Here is a 16456-nt window from a genome sequence, read left to right on the forward strand (position 1 = left end):
CAGCTGTAGCTGGGAGGTGCCCTGAATAACAATAAGGCTTTTATATGGAATATGACTTAATTTAGAGAATAACTGCTGATGCAAGATGGCAGATTCATTAAACTGCCTGGCTGATCAATGCACTACCATTTGGAAAAGCTGGACTAGAAACTAAATAGCTTTTCACATTGGTTGTCAGACATTCTTTTAAATATCTTGTTATATGTTATGACAGATGGATGAGGAACAGCTTTAGGTAATCAGAAGATCCAGCCAGAAATTTGGATCTACCAGGGGGAGAAAAATCACCTATGTACAACAGGTGCTGCTCTCAGCCTCAGTTGTTCAAGGAGAACTCTGTATCAAACCAGAAATAAAATGTGGTTCACAGCGTCCGTGGTAGCGATGACAGTGGAATACAAATCCTCTATTATAAAGCAGCCGCTTGTGTTTTCTCAATTTTTGGTGACTAGAAAGCTCCGTAAGTTCAAGTGGGAACATCATTCTTTCTATGATCTGTGCCAGCAAAAGTATTATTTATAAGGAAGTCACAAAAGCATGGTCTTTAAGAATTTTTAGGCCTTCTGCTGCTTATCCTTGAAGTAGACATGTTCTTGAGACATCTTGGCTGTAAACACCAGACCTTGGTTGTACAGTTCATTACTTGGTTCCGAATCCTCAGTGAGCTGTCTGAATCAGCAGGAGCCTGCCCTAGCCCAATTACGATTAAGACACAAGAGAAAATTTCTTGCCTCAAAGAATAGTCTTGCAAACTGCAGTCAGTTGGCAAGGCATTTGGAGTGCAGCCCACCAATAGGGAGCCATAGTTATGGACCTGAGAAATTTTAATTTTAGCTCATTTTCAGTGGGAGTTCTACAGCTGTGGCTATGGTTTTTAAAATGCTCTAATCTGATATAACAGCAATTATCCTTTAATCACTTCCTTGCTCAATGAAGTCCTATTCTCCTGTGGAAAGATATGTGTATTGCAGTTTTATTCAGAATTCTGCTCTCATTATTCTTTAAAATAAATGTCAGAACACACCAAAAAATTTTTAAAAAATTTTTTTTCTATATTTTTTTTCCTTTCTAAATTCCATTTCAAAACAAGGAAATAAAAACACCATGAATATAATATATGTTAAAAATGGTACGTTTGGGAGAAAAAAGAATTAATGACTTCATATCCCTAAGTCAGCCTGTCTGTGACGTCATTGTCACATCTGTTGGATGTCTCTTCTCAGTCTCCTGTTGAGCTGATTAGAACAAGTGGAATAGTAAGAGACATGATAGAGTTGCTTCATTGAATCATTTCGTATATAAGGCTTTGCAATGGTCCAGATGCAAGGTGACTGTGACATTGCATGTAGCCAGACCAAGGAGAAAAGTAAGAGAGGTTTAATCATAAAGTGTGAGGGGGAGGGCCAGCAGGAAGGCCTCCCATCTACTGGCAAAAAATATTAAGTGTGAACACAGTGAATGGAAAACTGCATGAGGGATCTAACAGGTGTGGGGTCGTCTAACTGATCAAAGGTTGGCAATTTTTTATATTGAGGTCCACGTAGTAAAAAACTTAGGCCTTGTGGTCCATACAGTGTCTTTTGCAACTACTTTATCATAGCATATAATGAATGTCATGGTCATGTGCCAATAAAACTTTATTTATAAAAACAGGTGGTGAACCAAATTTGACTTGCTGGCCTTAGTTTGCTGACCCTGGTCTAGTTCCTGAAGGAGTCAGACGAGGTGGAGAGAAGCATAGAATTTGTCAAAGACAAACTAGAACGAGTAGCAAGGACTTTAATTTGGAGTCACAGAATACTGAGTCGGTTACTGTAACCACGATACAATTTCAGAAGGTAAGACAGATAAGCTGAATTTATCTCAAGGATAAGTAGCTTCTTACGCCCTACCCTCCCCACTTTGATAAAAATAACTAACACTCAAATCTAGGTAATACTGGATATACAAATAGGGGCCATTGGTTATGGCAACCCTGGAAGATTAGAAGAATGACAGAACTAGAACATGACAAAGTTTTATAAGTCATAGGATAAGGAAATTGTAAATTTAGCCTGAGCAAAATAAAACACATATTCAAATGGTAGTTTTTTTTACTTGAGAAATTACTTATTTTCTGAGCTGAGATTCATTTACAGTTCTATCTTTTACGTAAAAGGATTAAAAAGAATACTTAACTCATAAAGTGCTGTAAAAGCGAAAATGAGATCCAATGTAGGTAAAGCATTTAATTCACTATTTGGACTCATCAAGCTCCCAATAAAAATGAAAGTTGTCATTGTTATTGTTTTTTTGTGTGTGAAATTCATCTTTATTGCACTTAAAAATACACTGTTGTATTCTATTTAATATTTAAAAACTACTGCGTTCTATGAAATGGTCTCTTAAAAGAGTTTACCTAAAAAAAAAAGATAAATAAAAAAAGCAAAGCCATTGGATATAGATTCAATGTAAATTCAATTGGATTTAGATTCAGAGAAAATACCAAATTATTTTCTAACTAGAATATGACCATTATTACTAAGTGATTCCTTCTCTCATCTTCTCCTCTCACTCTCTTTTGTTCTCATTTTCTTTTTGCCTGGTCACAAGGAAAGGAAAGAGTGAGAAACTTTATAGGGCAAATGAAGTATTTCATTTTATAAATTAAATACAAAATAATCTCTAATGATACAGTAAAAATTAGGGGAAAAAGAAATTTAAAACAGAAAAAAAAGCTGTCCTGACACTGTAAAATTAATGGAAGAACTAAAATATGGATGACAGTAAAGGTTTAGAGTATTTTAGGACGTAGGTTCAATTAAAGCTTTGTGGACAGGTCAATAATGAAACTTTCTTTAAAATGCATGCAATCAATTTAACCATGGCAACTAGTACTCAATAACAATAATAGAAACAGCAGCTAAAATGGAGTCCTCACTGTGTGCAAGGCCTTATATTCAGGGCTACATATATTAACTAACCTAATGCTCAAATCATACCTAAGAAGTAGGTGTCAGTATTATCCTCATTTTACCGACAGAGGAAACACCTGCAAACAGGTTACGTAATCTGCCCAACATGACTCATTAAATAGCAGAACCAAGAACCAGAATTTTCACCCAGAAGACCTGGCTCCATAGCCTGAGCACTTACTTCAAATATATAGAAGAGCCTCACATTTTCATTTCATTTCACTTCTGGAACCAGCGTGACCAACTTGTCTGAGGTTGCCTGTGACTTTTATGATTTTAGCACTGAAAGTCCTGCATCCTGGGAATCCCCTTGGTCCTGGGCAAACTAGGACAATCAATTATGCTAACAAACATCACATACATGAAATTTGCCCTGTAGAAGAAAGCAGAAAGACCTCAAGCTATCAGAGAGAGAGAGAGAGAAAGAGAGAAAGAGAACTGTCCACACCATTACTAAGCTTATCTCAACTTATTTAGATGCAATTAGAAACCTTAGTTTAGATGCAGTTATAACAGAATTGGTTAATTGGCTTCCCAACTTAACAGGAAGGAGCTAAGAGAGCAAGAGGTGAAATTGACAGAAAAGAAACTAAAAACTCTAAGGACAAAGTCTGAGGACATTTAATGACACTTAATAACTTTTAGTTGTGTATTAGTTAATGCATTTTATTTGTCAGTGACAAAACCAACTTGGGCCATCTTCAGCAATAAGAGAAATTTATCGCAATTACTTGTAATGGGGGCGTAGATGTCATTAGAACTTGCTTCCTATTATTATTTTTTCTTTTTGTGGTGGCTTCATTCTCTTAGACAGCTCCTACATTTTGTGTCTTCAACCATAGACGACAAACTGATTATCGTAGTCCAAAATTTTAAAATCCTGGAAATGTTTACCCATTTGTTTAGTTTGAATTATGCAACCATTTCTAAACCAATAATCTATTGCCAAAATTGAGGTTATATAAGAACATGGCAGCTTGGTAAGAACTACACTGATGAGGTGGGGAATGCCACTTTTCAGAAGGAAGGGAATCTGCTGATATCCACTACAATCTTCTGCTTGTCTGCCTGGAGTATTCCCACATCTACTCTCAACTGATGCTCAACACACTTTCTCCCTTGCTCTTCTTCCTGTACATAGATTATCAAAAGTCACTATTAATGTTTTTTTTTCTTTGAATATCCCACATATAACCATAGAAACTCCTCTTCCTCTACTATCAGCACCAGGAAAAAAATTAGCACAAGTACAGCTAACTATGACTTCGAAAGAATTGTTATTTACAAAAATATACTAAGCTTGACAAACAAGAGGGTGGAGTGGGATATCATGAGGTTCCTCTTCTCTAAGCTCAGCCTTTCTATGCGATATTATAGCTGAAGTTGTGGCCTCTTCAAGTTAGGTGGCATCATGCCCTGATCATACCTCAAATGTTACTTCAATCAGTACTAATGCATTTAATAACCCAAGATCCTCAATATGCAATGTTAGAGAAAAATTGGAACAAACTCCCACTTGGAAAGTGAGAAAGTTAACAATAAGATCAATATATCTTAGTCCATTAGAATGTAAATTCTATAAGGGTGGAATTTTTATTTGTTTTACTAATTTATCCCCAGTACTCAACACATAATACACATTAGATATGTAATTGTTAAATAAGTGGACATCCTTTTCTTGTTTCCTTCTCTGAGAGTAGAGTGTGTTCCTTGGTCAACTGATATGGCTGCTCAAGATCCTTTTTGTCATTCTGGGTATTGCCTTGAGAGAGGAAAGACATATATTGAGTTCATTTTAATATTTAGTGATATTTCATGTTGAATGTAAAACGAATAATCATTATTCAAAATTTGAATATCCATGCTCAATCTTCCACTATATGTGTCTTCATTTCCTAATTGAAGTCTTCAGTTCCTGAGAGTATTGCCATGACTTGAAAAATTAGGTAACCAACCCTCTCAGTTAGTTACAAAGTTTATGTGACTACGGCTTATACTTCTATACTCCTCCTAGCTTTAGATATATAATAGAAAATGTTAACCTTGAAATTCAAGTATTTTGGCAGGAGTCAGAGAATCTTATAAGGAGTACAAATTTCCAGCAATGCTGTTTAATGTTATAATATGTTCCTTGTATACCAAAGGGTTTATTAAATGTTTTTGAGGGGATATCATATTATCACTTTTTTATGTCCAAAAGCAGAGATAAAGTTGAAACTATAGATATCATTTGTGGCTATATAAGGCTGTGTGAGTTAGTGAGTTTATATGCTCTGTACTACTTTGTTTTGAGAACTCATGACTTTATTCACTCTCAATTAGCATAGCTTCAGTGAGACTGATTCCTCCTTCTGGCTTCAAATCAGGATATGTGGTCCAATCCCAGTCTATCAGAGCAGTTTATAAGTTGGCACAATTAATGATTCAAGAATGGGCCTCTGACCCTAGTTGAGCCAATGAGAGTCATCCCTGAGATTTTTTTCTGGACTTATGTATGTGAAAAATAGGATTCTTTTTTTCTGGAAATATTAGTAACCCTACTTCTTGCAGTTGTATTTGACAATAAAAGAAAAAGCATTTCTGAGAGTGAAGACCACCAAAGGATAAAGACAGAGACCTGATGATATACACCCTGTGCTCTTGAGTACCAAGGTTATCTTAAGTCAGATGTACCCTGGAATTTTCAGTCATGTAAACCTCTAAATTTCCTTTTGACATAAACTAGATATTGTTGGGTGGAAGTCATGTTTTTTCGAAGAAAACGTTCCCCAAAAAGTTTTTCATTATAGTAATTTGAGATAAAAATTTGTAATAAATATTTATAAAGTTCTTTGAATACTTCATGAATGAGTTATTGAAATAATGTTGGTATGAAGACTTTGAAATATAAGCATCTATAAAGTGCAAATATACAAGCGGAAATGCTAAAGGACAAATTATAAAGATAGAATGACATACTCAAAGAATTAAAGTTTTCAGACACAGATTCAAGTTAGGATAATAATTATAAAATCTCTCCATAATTCCAGCAATCCTATTGAATCAATGTGCAAAATAATGATTTTCCTAAAATTGTCTACAGTATTTACACTTATTATTTGTGTATATATTCTTAAAATTAACTTTAAGTTAAAATTTTTAGAAATAATGGTTTCTTGGTGACTTTCAAATGATATCAAGTAAACTACGGTCTCTTTAATAGTAAGTGAAATTTCTTATTTCTGAAGTGTGAAAATAGAATATTGAGCCTAACAATAATCTCAACATGGCAACAGAGAAAGTAACTCTCGTTCATCTACAGAGATAGAAAGATTGACTGCTGTTAAAGCTTATGTTAAGTGTGCAGCCATTTGACTAATGAAGGACAATTAAGGTTATGCATCTTAGCAAATATTAACAATTTACTTGTGAAATCTTGTATGTAGGATCACACTTATTTACTAAAGCTAAGAAATCAGTTAAGTATATTAAATAAAAGGGCCTGTTAGAATGTAGCTTAAGGATATGGTTAGCAGGATAATAGCTTTCTTCAGGCACACCCAATAAATTTAAAAGCTTTTTCCTTATCAAACAGATTTATAAACAAACAAACAAAAAACTTTGGGGGGAGTCATCAGTTTTATCAATTTCTTCTCTTCTTAAAGCTAAGTGTAATGGATGTCTTGGGATAGTTACCAGAATCTGTGGTAATAGAACTGCCAATGTAAAAGCAAGAAAGAGAATAAATTAATGGAAAACAAGATAAATTTGCTCTGTGGCCTCTATAGAGCTGAAGACCATGAAGAAATATTTGAATAAATCTTTCTTGTCAGTAGGAAACATAAGCACACTAGTAGATAATAAAAATGACAAGGATATATTTAGCATAGGAAAAATACATTTGCTAATATTATCTTATGAATAGTACCAATTTCAGTATTCCTCAAGCATGGTTTGTGAAATGAGATTTATACAAGATTTGGCAGTGCATAAATTACTTTGAAGGCATAAGGTATGAATTTTCTTAGCTATATTAACTGTTTCAGAACAACTACACAATTTTAAGAGAAACTATGGTGCTGTACTGAATTCTGTTCTAGAGGCTAAAAGAAGTCTATTCATTATTTTACAAACATTTCTTGTAAGCATCTTTTGATGGTTAGCATTTTACTAGGCACTGAATGAAATGCAGAAGTAAGAATAAAAAAAAAAAAGAGCCATGCTACAGACCAGATCTTGGCCTGGGAATTGAGGCAGGAGATGTGGGTCATAGCCTGGCCTCTCCTCTCAACCAAGTATGTGTCCTCAAATTGGGGTTATCCTAAATTATCTGGTAACCAATTTTTTAAATCAACTGTAATATTGGGCAAACATTCTTTTTAGTCACTTCTGGCTCTAAAATTCTATAAAAGTTTTGTTTCAGATCATTTTAAGAATTTTACTTATTTTTTAATAACCAGTATATTTTTGTTTTATGGACCATGCTACTCTTATAAGGATAGTATTTCTCTTTTGCTTTGGTAACTAGTATACTTTGTCATATTTCTTGCCCACTTTAGATTATTATGCAGGACTATAAGGCTTGTATTTCTGTGCATAGGACACTTTGACATCATTTAACTATTTTTCCATCATTTTTTTTCACTCTGATTTTTTTTCACTATGTAATTGTAATTTTATATTTTTGATAAACATCTTTTTTAATTAAACAATTTTAATATGAAAATGCTTCAGTATATGTGCAGTTTTATTTATGAAAAATCCTATATATAAAGAAAGTTTAAAAGTCTAAGAATGGCCACAAAGACGCAAGATTGATAACTTTTAATGTAGTCAAGACAAAAGGACAAATGCAGAAAATGAAAGTCTCCTGAGTCAGGATGCTACTAAATTGTGTTTCTTTGTGTTCCTTGTGAATAAGGAAGCATGACACAAAGAGAAATGAGATGGAAGAGGGCTGAAAACAAGCTATACTAGCAGTTTGCCTAGACTTTGTTTTGTTTCTCCAAAAATCGGTATCATGACATCTTGGATTTTCTCCACACTAAAACTTATTACCTCCATGTTAGAAAGAATTATGGTAAATATTTTGTTGCCTAAAATGATGTAGAAAGTCAAAGCATTTGTTAAAAATTAGGTGCAAAAAGGAATGTTCTTCTCAAACATCAGAACTTTGGAAAGATTTTGTGACCATGACCAGAGCCACTGATAGAATTGTTTTGAAATACAAGAATGAAACATTTCACCTACTGAATAATTTGCTCCTTTTCTTACAGCTTTTGATTCAAAGCTCATATAGGATCAATTCAATTCTAATTTCTTGGTATATAAGATAACTTGTATTTTCATGTATCATCATCAATTCATCATCACATAATACTGTATTTGTTAGCTTTTGCCACATGAATGACGCATAACAGACAACTTGGTGGCATATGAGACATTAATTAGCTCATGTGGTTGCAAGGTTTAGTGAATTTGACCTGGGCTTACTCATGTGTCTGCATCAGCTGCAGGTCATCTAGGCAATCCTTCTGTCATTGTCTGAGCTCATAGACATACATAACAGCTCTGCTGTTATTCTATATATTGTCTGGGCTCTCAGACATATACCAGTTTTGCTGTTATTGTCTAGTTTCATAGATGTGTGTGAAAGCTGTCTGGTTATTAGCTGATCTAGAATGGTGTTGACTGGGATAACTTCAGTAAGCCAGCACTGTCCAATGCATCTTTTATCTTTTAGCAGTCTAGCCCTGGCATGTTCTTATAACAATGGCAGAAGCAAAAAGTAGGCAAGTCCAACTGAAAAACATCTTTCGAAACTCACTTTGGTCATATTCGCTGATTTCCTGCTAAGCACAGGAAGCTAAGGCTGGAGTCGGAGTAAAAGACCACTACAAAGTTATATGGCAAAGAGGATCAATCTAGGAAAAGGTGAAGAATCAGGGACATTTATAACAACCGCAGCACAGAGTTTATTCTAACTACTTTATAGACTAGAGCATGATTATTTTATGCTCTCATAGGATTTATGGATCCAATAACACATAATTTGCTTATTAACATTCCTCATGGAAGAAGAATTTCTTGACCTTATTAGTGCTTTTAGAAATTAATATTGCCTGTGCTCTTCTCCCTCTCTGTCCATGCAAGAATTTGGAGGAGGTGTGTGTTTTATTTGGCTGTTTTTTTCCCATGGCTTGAAGAATTAGCAGACATTATTTAATGACAAGTACAGAGTAATTTTCTCTTGCACTCAAGAATGTTATAAGGAGATAAAAGTGAAAATGAAATGACAAGGGAAATGAGCCAGAAAATAATACCTCTGGACAATTAAAATTCAGCATCCAAGACAAACAAGTGAAAATCTTTTAGGTAGATTGTATAAAATCAGCTAATTATAGAATTCAAAAGAAAACAATTTTGAGGTTTCTTATCACCATGAACAGCTGCTGGACCTCCCAATAAAATTTCCTAATAAGCGTGAAAACAAAATCTGTGTCTTTATTTCTCAAATACTCTGTATCTGCCTGGCTATAAACCAACGCTGACCAGCTGCTGCTCTCTATTCTGCAGCCACCTGGTCTTATTGCTGACATTTGAATTTGGAAGGACTATGTGCCTCTTTCTAAATATTCCAGATATTATCCCTTATTTATACTATGCCTGGCTTCTGGATTGACCCTAACAGAAAATGTCAAAATCTCTCTGCTCTTTCTATGAGACACAATGAAGTGCTTGGAGGCTCTCATTGAAGAGACTGTGGTGGTCATTCTTCCTAGCTTCTTCTGTGTTTCTCAGTAGTATGGAGATCGAGGAGCTTTAATTGACATTTCCAAGACCCTTTTGCGGTGGCGGTTCTTGATGTGATAATAATTTATCCAGTTAGGTTGGAATATGGAAGGAAGCAGAGCCATACTTTTGCAACTGCTAGAAAGTTTGGTCGGGAATGCTTTGGGATTCTCTGCAGCTATTTTACCTGGAGATAAACTTATAGGAGCCATTGTGAACAGTCATCAGGTGTTGAAAATATAGATAAAAGTTTCTCATTTTCCACACCACTGCCGTAGCCACCTCAATGAGACTCTTCAAGCACTTTACTGTGTCTCTTCAGATGTGTGAACTGAGAGGCAGAGTGTGATTAAATGTTGGCTTTCTGATTCCTGGATGGAAGGTAAAGCTGTGTGTTTTTGGGTCTAGTAATTCCTGGGGGTGAGTTCTCACTTTCTTATTTCTCTTTTAGTAGGGAAAGCAGCTCTCTTGGTAGGCTAGTTTCATAGCGTTATTGTGGGCCTCATTCCTAGAGGATGAGGCCCATTCCTTAGTCTTTTAGTGATTTTTGTAAGCATTTAATTCCCTTTATTAAGTGCCATTCTGCTTAAAATACCTAGCTTTCTTTCTGTTATCTGCAACTAAATTTGAACTCATACAAACATGCCTAAAACAGAAATATTGAGTTAGTTGTCACCTTGCTTGGCCAAGTGTAAAATGTAAAATATAGATTCATGCTATTCATTAATTTTTATTGCTTTTCTTTTTGTTTACTGCTCTTTAAAATTATGGACCATTTCAAGGTCATAGAAAGAATATGAAAAATAATATAACAAATCTTTTAACTGTAAAATTGATCGGATGTTGACATTTGTATACATTTGCTTCAGATCTTTTTCTTTAACTTAAATATTACATATTTAACTAAATTCCTCCCTAATGCAACGTCCTTTTACTCATTCTCAGAGGTAACCAATGTCCTGTGGAAAAAAATATATTTTATGCATGTTTTTATGCTTGTACTATACATATATATGAACTCATACCAATTCAGAGTAGTTTTGTATTTTTATACTTCATATAAATTATATTATATAACTCATATACATTTCACTTTCAATCAATATATTTTTGATATTTTTTTATTTTTGCTCTTTCAATCAATATATTTTTGATATTTTTTTATTTTTATACATACAGGTCCAGTTAATTCATTGTAACTTGTATATGATTTTCCATTGGCTGATTATATCATTTCCCTCCAAGGATTGATTTTCTAATAACATCTCAAAATCAATATGCTAATAATTGAATTTGCAGTTTCCCTTGGCCTTTCACAATGGCTTCTGTAATCGATCTCCTTGTTTTGGCCAATGGCATTTACACCTCCACTCCTTCCAGCTTCAAAACTTTGGAATCATCTTGACACATTATTTTCAACTCTGATGGCTTCATTGAACACTGAGTCCTTGTCAGCCTTTATGTCTGTGCTAAAATGTCATCTCTGAAGAGAGACATTCCTAAACTGGCCTCCCCACCTGCTCACCCACATTACTCTAGCAACAGGCTCCTTCTCCCTTTCAGAACATAATGTACAACCAATATTTACTTATTTTCGGGTTTATCTGTTGTCTGTCTTCTCAATCAACTACAATAAGCTCTATAAAATTGTGGACCAGGTCTGCATACCCAGCACTAACATTAGAGTATGGTAGATGCTCGGTTGATATTTAATGAATAAAAGAGAAAATGCACTATGCAACCCATTGCATCCTAATTTGAACCGTCATGTTCTGAAATGTTTTTTTCGTTGTAACATCAATAATGTAAATATAAGCTGAGGACACTTAGATAGAAAAATATAAAAATAAAGCAATGCTTTTAGAACTTAGCACATTGCCTGGTTGTATGTGTAAAATGGTAACTATTAAAAATGGTAAATATCTTATACATGGAAAGTATTCTATTTATTTTTACCTTAGAATAAGTGACCCAAAATAAAATCACCTTATCGAATATGTGGTCTCCTAATTAAAATTTTCACATAAATAAATTGTTCTATTAATAGAATGATTTAAAAAATAATAATTCTGAATAATTTCAAATATGTAAAAAACTCCAAAAATAATAGACATCTGTGTACCCACTACCAAGATTAAACAGATGTTAACATTTTGCCATATGTGCATCACATCTATCTTTAAAAGTAGGAAATAAAATGGTACAAATTCCACTAAATCCCCATTCTTCTATCTTTTTTCTTCCCCACTAGTAACGAGTATCTTAAAGTTGTCGTGTATCTCTCCCGTGCATGTCATCCTGTACATAACAACAAAATAACGATGCATCCTGGGGCTTTTAATTAAGGAAAAAATACACAATTATAAAACAAAATTCTATGTGAAAGTGAATATTTGTTTTGAATGAGAAATCACAATACATTTAAAAATGTAAAAAAGCTGATAAATGTCACAAGCATCGCAAAATCCATGAAAGTAACACTTTTAAATGAATCGCCAATCTAACCTCTATAATACATTTTCTCTACATTAGTGACCACATAGTCTTTGATTACTTCTTCCTCAGACATTTTAAAATATTAATTTCTATAGAGTAATTAGAAAAAAAATTGTTCTTCCCCTGCATCGAGGAACTAGATTTATTTTCTTTGTCATGCTGATGCACATTTATGTCTGACATATGCAGGGGACTCCAGAGGAGGAAACTCTTGCTAGAGGAGGTCATTAGCATCAACACTGGAGGTCAGCTGCAGCCACTGAGGGAGAGAATTACCTGTCTCAAGAAGGTAATACATGCCTATCTTACTTCCTACTTAGCTTGTTAAAAGAAATAAATGTAGATATTGCACTAACCTAGTGTGGGTATCATCAGTAGTTTCTCTATATTGGCTACCGTTCAATATCCTGAAACTAAGGATTTTATGTTTAACCATTAGTTAATATTCAGAATAAAACATCCTCCCTGGAAAGAGGCCTTATACAAGTAAAAGTTGCCAAGCTTATGGTTCATTAGTTTCATGTTAAATCTACCTTCATTTGTATGTGTTTACATTTTATATACATGGGTTTGTTCTGTTTTTTTTTTTCCAGCGTTGTGGTTCACCCAACTTCAGTCTTGAGTTTATTTACGTTTATGCATATAGGTATAATATACGTATAGTAATCTGTTTACTTAACTTCTGTCAGGTATTCCATTCCATGGTAGATTTAATTTTTCTATTTTTTTTTCCCAAGGGACATTTAGAGTTGTTCTTATTTGTTTTTTGGTATTATGAATAGAGTTACAGAAACATTCTTCTACATGTTTCCTTGAACATGTGTGGCACTGTCTGCAGGGTTGCCTATAAGAGTGAAGTTTTGGGTTACAGGATGTGTCTACCTTAAACAAATTGCAAATCAAATGGCTCTAACGTTTGCCAATTCTATTAATAGTAAGAGTCTCTGTAAAATTTTCATCAATACCTGGTGTTCCCATCCTCATTAATTTTGTCAATCACTTGACTGTGAGAGGAATTCTTACTGTTGTCATCATTTGCATTTAACTTTTTACAAATTATGTTGGGCATTTAATGTATTTATGCTTGATTTCTTCAACTGTGAATTGCCTGTTTGTATTCTTGAATTATTTTTATTAGATTGCTTAATATTTTATTGATTTGAAGACGTTTATTGTATTTCCCAATTGCTGATTCTTTATCTGTTGTATGGGTTTGATTATCTTTTTCCAGTCTGTGACTTGTCATCTTAGTTTATTTCTAATCTCTTTTGTCATGCAGAGGTTTTCAATTTAATGCAGCAAAATTTATTTATCATTTATTTTATGTTTTGCTTTTTGTTTCATGTGTATGAAAATCTTCTCTATCCTACCACAAAGATAGGTTCTCATGTTTCTAAAAATTTTAGAGTTTTACTTTTTTATTGAATTATTTAATGTTTTTGGAATTGATTTATGAGTATTACATGAAGTGAGGAATATTTTCCACATAATTAGAGCTCCATTTGGTTAATAAGACTTCTTTTTGCCACTGATTTGTAAAGCCAATTGATTTATTTCAACAGAATTGAAATCCTGACTCCACTCTTACTAGCTATATAATATTTGGCAAGGTACTTAACCTCTGACATTCCTCAGTTTACAAAGCTACAAATAACTCACCATATAGTGACATTGTAAAAATTAAATGAGTTGAATATAAAGTTTTAGGTGAGATCTTGACATATATTAAACACCCAATTATAGCACCTCGGCAAATTGCACCCTTCTTCCTCTCCCTGCTGAAGTTCAGTACACTTTGATAATTGAAGGAGTAAAGATAGAGACCAAAATATTGTCTTTATTATTAGAGATAAGTTAAAGAGCATGGTTTATAGGAGAAGGCTTGGATGCTTATTTATAAACTCAGAGTTAGGCAGACTTTTTCAATTAGTTATGGGCAAGGCTGGGATAGAGTTGGCTTCACATGAAAGGCTTGTGTAGATAAAAATTAACATATTTTTCTAAGATGTTCTTTGGACATTTTGCATGTAAGTTCATAAGTGAAACTGAGCTATCACTTCTTGTATTATCTTTGTCAAATATTGGTATTGAGATTATACTTTCTTTTTGTTGTTTTCTCGGGAATAATTTGCATAAAACGAGATCATCTGTACACTAAAAGTTGGGTAAATTTCTTTATAAAGCCTCCTAAACCTAAATCTACCCAACCACCAACCGACTATGGATTTATTATTGTATACGTGTAAATTCTATTCTACTCTTCATTTCTCTTCAAAATTTTCAGACTATTCACTTCTACTTCTTCTTGAATGAGTTTTAGTAAATTATAACTTTCTAGAAAATTTTCATTTTATCTAAATTTTCCATTTTATTGCAATAAGAGCATGTATTCTCTTATAATGCTTTTCAAATTTTTAGTATATCAGTGACTATCTTTCCCTATTCCTAGTAGCATGGGAATGTGTGTGTATGTATGTGTATATGTTTATGTATTTATATGTGTGCATGTGTGGGCGCCTCTTCTTTTTCTTGGACAATTTCACCAGAATTGCCTAGTTAATCTTCTAAAAGCATGAACTTTTGGAAATGGTTGATATTTCTCTTTTGTCTTCTTTTCTATTTTACTGATATTTATGTTCTGCTTTTACTTTCTTATGTCTATTTTTCTGATTTATTTTGTTCTATGCTTATTACTTATTTATCAATATTTCTTCTTTACTACAATGACTATTTAAAAATAAATATTTCCATTCTATATGGTTTTAACTGCATCTCATTCAATTTAATATAGTTAAATTTCCATTACATTTCCTATTTTTCTAATGATTTATTTAAAATAATGTAAAATTATCCAAGTAAGAGGAGATTTTTAGCTACTTTTTGTAATTCATTTTATTTTGTACAGTTTTAAAATATTTATTTGAATTTTTTTTGTAATTTTCGACTTATTCTATATCCTTCCACATGCACATTTCAGAGAAAATTCTATGATTACCTGAAATGAAAATACATTTTCTGTCAGTTATAGAATTTTATATATCCAAATATATTTTAGTTCAAAGTTATCAAAGTTTATTTCATTATTAAACAAGTATTGAAGCACTCTATGAACCAGTCACTTTTTCTAAGTGTTGAGGATGCAGCAGTGAACAAAATTGGTAAATTTTGTTTTTATAGAGCTTATATTCCAGGAAGAGAAGAGAGACAATATATATATAAATAAGTATATATATATGCCAAGTCAAATGATAATAAAGTATATGGAGGAAAATAAAACTGGGAGGAGTGGGCTGGGGGATGGTAGAAAATCATGGGATGATTTTCTCTTCAGATAGGAGGAGGAACAAGTACGATGGCCTTGGGGAAGGTATTCTTTGGCCAGAGAAGAGTGAGCAAAGAAGAAAGTAGTTGAAAATGAGGTTAGAGAGTTAGTGGGTAGCCAGATCAAATTTAGAGATCAAATGATGATGAGAAACTAATAATAAAATTTGGAAAGAGTAGACAATGAGGAAGGAAAAGATTATTATCTGTCGCCAACTGGAGTTGGACCAAGAGCTAAAAAATCCCAAGTTTATTTTAATCTGCTTCTTTTACTAACAATCTTGGTAAACTTGAAACATTTATTTAACTTCTTTGATTCTGAAACCTCTTAGACAAGGGTCCTCTCAACTCAAATTTCCATAACAAATAAGAATGGATTATAGTAATTATAGATCATTAATCCACTGTCTAAGAATTAACATAGACAACTTTTAGGTTTCCCTGCTATCCTAAGAACTAGAGGAAGAATGGCCTGTCAGTTGGCACTACTGAGCACGTGGGTGATTTCAGTTTGCCAACCCATGCAGTTGGGTAGAACAAGCGTAATATGGTTGTTTTGTTGTTGTTGTTGTTGTTGTTTGTTTAGAGACCATTTGGAAGAGTAAATTCTTGGATTTTTTTCAGAGAGTTTTGAGGCTGGCAGTATATTTCCAATATTGAATTCACAATGGAATTCTGTACAATTGGAAGATCTCAATCCAATAGACAATACTAAGTACACACAAGATTAACAAGGGGGTTCATAGGTCCACTCTTGGGATTCAAACAAGATTTGTCTGCCAACTAATTTGGCTGTGTAGGAAATGACTATGAAGGAAAGTTGCATTTCATTACAGAGTTAGGATAGAGTTTTGACTCAGGTTTGTGATTAAACCTGTGCTTTATTATTTTTAAATAATACATACTTTGTCAAT

This window comes from Pteropus medius, unplaced genomic scaffold (assembly GCF_902729225.1).
Source record: "Pteropus medius unplaced genomic scaffold, Ma_sr-lr_union100, whole genome shotgun sequence".
In the NCBI taxonomy this organism is placed as follows: Eukaryota; Metazoa; Chordata; class Mammalia; order Chiroptera; family Pteropodidae; genus Pteropus; species Pteropus medius.